Source organism: Tasmannia lanceolata, unplaced genomic scaffold (genome assembly GCF_043159265.1).
Source record: "Tasmannia lanceolata isolate RefF3 unplaced genomic scaffold, GAP_Taslan_0.1 ptg000012l, whole genome shotgun sequence".
Lineage (NCBI taxonomy): Eukaryota > Viridiplantae > Streptophyta > Magnoliopsida > Canellales > Winteraceae > Tasmannia > Tasmannia lanceolata.
This window is the reverse complement of record NW_027518689.1, coordinates 15379085-15387533: the sequence shown is the minus strand read 5'-3', so window position 1 is coordinate 15387533 and position 8449 is coordinate 15379085.

Below are 8449 nucleotides of genomic sequence, written 5' to 3'. Positions count from 1 at the left end.
TTGCTTGAGAGATAATGTGAGCTCCACTTAGCTCCTTTGACTCTTGTGTTGGTACATCTTCAAGCATGACCTTGTTGTGTGTTGGTTTCTTCAATGTTTAATCCTATCTTAAACACAACACTTCAAAGCAAATTGATTAGTATTCAAAAACACAATCAATTATGTTTAGAATCATCAAAACAAGATAGGAGAGTAGACCCTTGGGCTTACAATCTCCCCATTTTTGATGATGACAAACAAAATTGATTAAGAGGTGTGTGTTGAGTGACATAGTAGGCAAGTGAATACTGGAACTCCCCCTCAATATATGCACACAGATAAATGATACAAGTTATAAGCATGTGGTGCATATAGTCAATTGAATAACATCTTCAAGCATGACCATGTTGGGTGTTGGTTTCTTCAATGTTCAATCCTATCTTAAACACAACACTTCAAAGCAAATTGATTAGTATTCAAAAACACAATCAATTATGTTTAGAATCATCAAAACAAGATAGGAGAGTAGACCCTTGGGCTTACACATTTCAAGTCATACATTGAATCTAGATTCATGATTTAACTTTCCTATATAATATATATCCTTTTATGAACTTAGGGAAAGTTCCAAGATTTTATAATATATATGTATCAAATGATGCAAACTACCTTGGACACATGTATTCCATTTATGAACTTTCATGACTACTTGAACAAAATACATATAACATATCTATACATATTAGGGTTCATCTTAGTCATGAGATATCCAATTAAAGCTCTTTGGAAATACACTAATTTTTAACCCATCTATGATTCTTATTACATTTTATGAAAATTATTACGCATGTAATAGAATGGGTTTGATAAGACAACTAGGTGCAAAGTAATAAACAAGTTTATTCACCTAAGGCACATAAAGATGTTTAAGAAAGGATTTGAGTTGATTTCTTAGACAAGGCATTAAATATCTTAGTTTTGCTAGAAATGATATTTTAAAACAATTTAAGCACATAATTATCTAGCAAGTGCCATATTTGTCCTAAGATAGAGTTTAAAGAATGAAACTTTGGCTTTTTTTAAAATTTTTATTCAAGTACAATTTCGATTGCCAAAAATTTCCATTTAAGTTCAAGTCTTTAAACCTATGGGTTTCTTCTTTTCTTTTGGTTTTGCTAGAATGATGTGATCATTTAACCTAACTCCTAGCAACTACCAAAAAAGGTTCAAGTTTTGAAGATGTACTTGAAGCTTTAATTTCAACACATGGGCAAGAGGTGTGGTTGAATATTCTATAAGCACAATTTATGATTTTCACATTAAATGCTTTATTGTGGTTGTCATGTGGATGAATGACATATTCTAAGTGCATGATGATTTTTAAGTATATGTGGGCACTTAAACTAGGAAACTCAAAATGATATTCAATTAGGCTCATCATATCAAAGTCTCAAATTAATTACATTTAAGTAAGACTTTGAATTTTAAGGTGATATATAGATATATGTTAAGTAAATATGACCATATGATATCTATATACACATGTTTTGGAAGGATTTTTAATTTTAGGCACAACATATATTGATACAAAAAAAATTAAACAAGAACAAGCACATTGTATCAACAAATATATTTTCAAATGATATTCAATTAAAGCACATCCCCTAATATAAAATAAACACAATATAGATCATGTTAGGAGTTTTGGAACACAAACCATCTTGGTTCCAAGCAAGTTTGTCCTAGGTGATAAGTCCTTTTTAATCCAAACAAACTTACTACTTTTTACAAGTTTAAATGTACATTTAAACTTGTAATGCCCAAATCTACCACAATAGTCACAAGATGCATAAGAGTAGGTAGATGGACGGGATGAACATGATGAATTACAAGAGTGATTATGATGGTAATTGAATTTTACATTCTCTTGTAACTTATGATTTTCCAACCTTAATGTTTCATTCTTGATTATCAAATCATTGATTTTCATTTTGTAGTTGATTGATTCAAGAGATGGAAACATTTTTATCTTTTCTTCTTCTTCTTTAAGGAGTTGGTTTTCTCCTCTTAGTGATACAATAGTTTCATTTAATTCAATAAAATTATTTTTAAGCATTTTATTTTCTTCACTAAGATGTGCATGATCTTTTTCTACTTCCCTAAACTCCTTATTAATACTAGGTAAATTGTTTTTCAAGTTTGAATTCTTAGCTAGTTGATCCTCAAGTTTCTTATTCAAATTTTGAAAAGCACAATGTAGTTCTTCAAATGTGAAATCAATATTTTTCAATGCATTATCATTAGACTTCTCAATTATTCCATTTAAGCATAGGATTTCACTTTGACAAGATTTTTCAAGTTTGTTTAAAATCTCTTTAGCAATAGTACATGAGGATACCTTCTCATAAATGTGTGGTGGTAATGCACAACATGTTGCAATTAGGGCTTTTGTATTTAGTAAAGATAATTGTTTATTATATTGATTTAATCCTTTAGATTTAGCATTTAGAATAAATCCATTTTCAATTATCTTTACCATATCTTTATCTAGACCTTTTAAGTATGTCTTCATACGGATCAACCATGATCCATAATCCGAACCATCCAAAATAGGTAGTCTAGATCCCATCTTTTAAGTTGCCAAAAAAAATTGATCTTTTAACTCTTAACCGGTTAGGGTCTTAATCAAGAGCCCAAGCTCTGATACCAATTGAAATCCAAGTAGAGACTTGTTTTGGCAACCTAGAGGGGGGGTGAATAGGATGTTTATAAAACTTTTACCTTTTGAAAACTTTTACTAATTTCACCCTAGTTTTATCCCTTGGTTAATTAAGTTGAATTAGTTAAGCTTAACCAATTTTCATAAATGTATATAAGCTTAAAAACCCTTGTTTAAACAACCAATTTAATTAGGAGATTTAGTGGGCTAATTAGCAATGTAAAGATATTCACGTTGGATGGCAATGCTAACTCACTCAATTCTAAATAATAAGACAAGCACAAATAAGAGAGTGATAGAGGGAGTGAGAAATCAACAAATACCAACGCAAGCGACACAAGGATTTATAGTGGTTCGACCAACGGCCTACTCCACTCTACTCAAGGTCGCACTTGAGGAGTTCCACTATTGAGACCTCCACGACGTCCGGTTCCAAGGCTTTTACACTCCAAGGGAATTAAATGAGGATGCCATTCCACCTTACAATGACTCTCCTTCTCCGCCGAGTTCTAAGCTCTTCACCCAAGGGAATTAAAAACAACGGATGCCCTTGCCACCGATCGAATAAAGAAGAAGAAGAAGTATTAGCCTCTTACTACGCTCGATTACAAGTTGTAGCTCCAAGGATGCTCTCAAAGATAAACAAGTTTAAACCTAACCAATCTCAAGTGGATTTTCTCAAAGTCAAGGCACAATGAAGGATTGGTGAGAGATTAACCCAAAAATGATTCACAAATGAATTTCTAGGGTTTATTAGAGTTGGACTATGTTCCTCATGTGTTTTGGACCCTTGAATGGGTATATATAAAGTCCCAACTCCATGTGACCGTTTGGGGGGTAAAACATTCAAAACTGGATCCAAAAATCAACTAGCCGTTGCACTACAACGGCTATATTTTTTTGAAGAAAAAATATTTCTCGGAGTTCCGAGAATTCAAACAGAGCTTTTAATTTTAGAATCTGGACCATTTCTCGGAGCTCCAAGAATGTTCTCGGAGTTCCGAGACTGGATTTCCAGCAAACACTATTTCATTTGAAAAATTCATATCTCCCTCATTTCTCGTCGGATTTCGATGTTCTTATACTCTACGGATATGAGAAAAATGAGACCTATTTGTTAAAAATATTTTCAAAAATATTTTAAAATATTTTAAATAAGTTTTGATAGCATTTAGTTGCTGGTCTAGGTTGTTGCTTCGGAACTCTGTTTTGTTCATTCTTGTGTTGAATGCCATATGGGTCCCAACAAGTTGGTATACCACCATGGCCATTCACTTATCCATTTAAGTCCTTAAAGGGTGTGTTAGTCTCTTTGAAAAATATATTTTTAGGAGTTTAAACAATGTGCCTTGACAAGAAAATATGCAAGAGAGATAGGAATGCATTCTACCCTTTCTATCACTCTCTTGAACTCTTCTTTTGAGCTGGGATCTTCTATGGTTGAGCTTCCATGCTTGACATCTTCAAGTTGTGGTACAAGCTCCTTGGTCCTTTGCATTAGGTTCTTGATCCTCCAGCTTTGGCCTTCATGAACTTCTCTGTATGTTCAATGCTTGATATGGATGATGTTGAGCTTCTCCTTGGTGGATCCTCTAAGGTGTGATTTGTCCAAGAATGCTCTAGCTCCTTTGTCCATTGGTGGGTTCATCTTCAAGCGTAGGCCAACAAGGTGTGTGCTAGTATGATTTGACTTGTGTAGGACCTGTCTAAAGCACAACACTCAAGGCAGATGATTAGTCCATAAACGACTAATCAATTTGCGTTTGTTAATCATCAAAACAAGGTGATTGAATGAACCCATGGGCTTACAAATATATTGGAAGATAATCTTTATAGGTAGCAGCAACAAAGTTTAAGAAACGTCCAAACCTTAGACTTTATCTAAATTCTAGCTTACACTACTTGAACGTCATTTTGGAAAGTTTCCCAGGGGGCAAACACTCCTTACCATCCTTAGCTTGAAACAATAACTTATCTGCAATGTTATCTATTCTTTGAGAGTCCTGTGCGGAGTGGAACTTGGAGTCCCAAATCAACCAAAAGACATGGCCCTCCACGCGTGCCGAATTGTTCTCTTTCCCAAAACTCACTGACAACAAGTGCCTCACTACCTCCCAAACAACCTCTTCAAAATCCTTCCTAAATAATCTCCTTTATAACAGCAACCAACTTGACGTCCACTATCTCTAGGAATTCGGTCTTGATAGGAATTCGGTCTTGAGTTTCAGTTTTTCCATCTCAAAGCCTCGGCAACCTTAACAAGATTTTATAAAAGGGCACTTCCCTTTAATTTGAGAAATAATAATAAAAATCTGCGCCAAGGTGTTCTGATAAACAAGCGCTCCACTTGTCTGTCGTGTAGTATAATACTATACGACGAACAACTGGAGCGCTTGTTTATTGAAACACCATGGCGCAGATATCATTCCCCTAAAAAAAGGTCTCAAATAAGGTTTCAACCGAAACTAGTTCTAGTGGAACTAGGACCCCAAACAGTCAGATCAGAAAAAACTAATCTAGTTTTGGTGTTCAAAACTTCTATTCCAATGTATAATTTCCATCAATAAAAGAATTAGGAGGAAATAGGTGGACGGTTCCAACGAAGTTTCACTAGGATTTTCAATCCTACTTTCCCATATCCATACTACTGATCTAATCTAGAAAATATTGAACTCTCTCTAAGCCAATCAAAACAAGGGACCAAGAAATTGGAAATTGTTGACCGTCCTCTTTAACCTTCCTAAATAGAAGCACATGGGAATAGAATCCAGCCCTCTTCAAACTCTTATTAATGACTCTGTATTTATCCTCAAGGTGGTTAACGATAAAATAATGCGGAAAATTTCTATGGACGTCCACTTCCATAGAAATTCGAATCTAATAAAACTAAAATGACTATTAATATTAAAATCTCCTTGGAATAATTCTCTTTTTTTTTTTTTTTTTTTGATGGGTAAGCTGGGTTTGGGCAAGTCCCCTACCAGGTTCATAGATGAGTACGCAAGTACATCCTTGGAATAATTCTTCCTCTCACTAAAGTGGAGATGCTCTCTAAAATCCCTGTCCTCTTCCACTTTCTAAAATGTCCTTCCTCCTATAAACCTCTTTCCTCATCCCATGGGTTAAAATTCACAATATCCCACCTTTTTTTTAACTAGAATGTGAACAACATCTTAGACATTTTGATATGCACACCCACAATACAATTGAACATCATAGCAGAAATTCCACGGCTTTATTTTGATAAGAACACCCAAAAAAAAAATACACACTGTTTATATTTTAAAGGGTAGTTTTGGTAAAGACACTCACAAGTTTTCTGAAAGATAAACTTAGTTTTGATAATAGCACCCACTACATGATTGATAAAAAATAAATATTATGTTCATTTTTGGTAAAGACACCCACTACAAGTTTCAATGTTTCAGTTTTCATGCCGCTGATTGATTTCAATCAATCGAAAACAAGGGTTTGTGGATCTATTCATGATGTTTATGATCTTTTGATTGCAGTCAACCCAAGATGTGGGAACTTGGAGTTTGAAGCGCTTGTGGGTGTTAGTGAACCCAAGACGATCGTACTTGAGTCATTCACCCACTTGAACAGCAATATAGAAGCGCTTTTGCCATGATTGGTTTTAGCTTCTTTAGAAACTCTCGTCAGAAATGCATCAATATGATTAATGAAATATAGTCCACTACTTTATGAAAGGAAGTGAAAAATAGCAACTTCTCTTCCAAATGCATGTATGCTTTGACTTGAAGATCTCTCCTAAATTATATGTTTGACTTGCACTATATGGTAGAGTCGGTAGACTGTATAAGTGACCTTCCATGTTCTGGACAAGCCGAAGTGTGATGATCATCTTTTTTGGGACAATGTCAGTGCCATTTTCTGTATCCAAATGATGCCCACAATGTATGTTCATATTTTGCAGATACTAAGTTGGGGAGACAAATATCTTAAGGGAGTACGTGCAGAATATGACCTTGAATGCACTGACCCAAGCTCATTTCATGGAGCATTAATGCAACTACAGATTCTGCCAGAGCTGAAGAACTTGTCTTGTGGGTTTTAGGACAGACACAATAATCCAAAGACCATGTGATTTGGTAATTAAGTTAGAAAGCGTGTGGATAATGGTCCCACTATTCAGAGATGGTAACACTGTTAGCTGCATCACTAGTGGGTTGGATTTTGAGTCCATTTTGCCACACCCATAAAGTAGAAAAGAAGGAAGGCCCGCAAATAAAAGAATAAAGTAAAGGACAAAGTAGATTTTTTATATTGATATAGAACCCCAAATGAAAACAGGCCATTAGAAAGGGTAAGGCAAAGGTGTGACCACGTAGTGGAAGCAGTTTATAATGTTAGAAAGTTGTGAATAATTGGTGGGACTTGTATGAAAAATCAAGCTAGACGAAGGAGAGTGTATATAGACAGTGCAACTAAAAGAAAAGCGTTAAATACCCTGAACACATGAAGCAATTGTTTGGCAGATTTTAGTCTTTAGTTTTCTAAGAGGAAAGTTCTGGTCATTTTCACTCTATGTTTTCTAATACGCCTGATTTTAGAACTAAGAAATACTCAGTCCCATGTAAGGATAAGAGAGGAATGCTAAGATCAAGCGGCTAAACAGCCGCTTGAGTGTAGTCGGGGCCCTATCGGACATAAAACGCAATGCTGGCAATCTTTTAGAACTTAAAATCTGCTGCTTTAACCACGATCAAAGGAATCCCTAAATATTGGGCATTTCCTCTTTAATTAGTTGGCATTATTTAAAGACCTTTTTTTGTTGCGCTGCATATGCTTTTCTCTAGGGCACCCACCAACATCCAAAATAACACTAAATCTTCAAGGCCCCCCCCCCCCCGGTTAACGATTGGCTAACTCTAAATGTTAGACTTTAACGTATATGTCATGTTTCCTCTCTCTCTCTCTCTCTCTCTCTCTCTCTCTCTCTCTCTCTCTCTCTCTCTCTCTCTCTCTCCACACACAACAGGAACAGTTGGTGGGCCGAACAGGAACCGTTGGTGGGCCCATCTTTGAACAACTTAGACTCTGCCCATACTTTTCAAAATGAACGCCACACCATAGGAAGATCCAAACCGTCCATTTGATGGGCCACAACGTAAATAGGCTGCGTCCCAAAATATCATTTCCATAGGCTGATCCTAGCCCTCTGATCTAAATAGAAACTACATATTATGTAACCTCTATAGATTGTAGGGCTGCGATCATCCTATGCAAATGATTTTTGAGGCACAACCTATTTACATTGTGGCCCATCAAATGGATTGTAAGGATCATCCTATGAAGTTGGTTGTTGTGGACCCCGATCCGGGAGGACGAGTGCGGCGAGGGACGCGAGGTCCCCACAGCAATCCTCTAAGATCTCCACAATGTGAAGGAGAGCTCTGCCAAGGAACTCTCGAAACGGATGCCACCCTCACAGCATAGCACGAGTGGCGATACAAAACGAATAAGATACATCCTGATCAGGAGCCAGGGCTCGAAACCGAGATGTACCTAAAAGGAACTCAGAGTCGCCATCCATGGATAGGCCATGGAACCCTAAAATCAAATCCTCTGTGCAATGGATAACCAGAAATATATATGGGTTCGTGCCTGGTTACGAATGGGGAAGGTCTGAGAGCACCCCCAATTCGCCCGAGTGCAAGCACTTGGTCTCTTATGCCATTTTCATTAATTCCAAAGAAGTTTGAGTAAAAATCATGTGAAATGGGAACA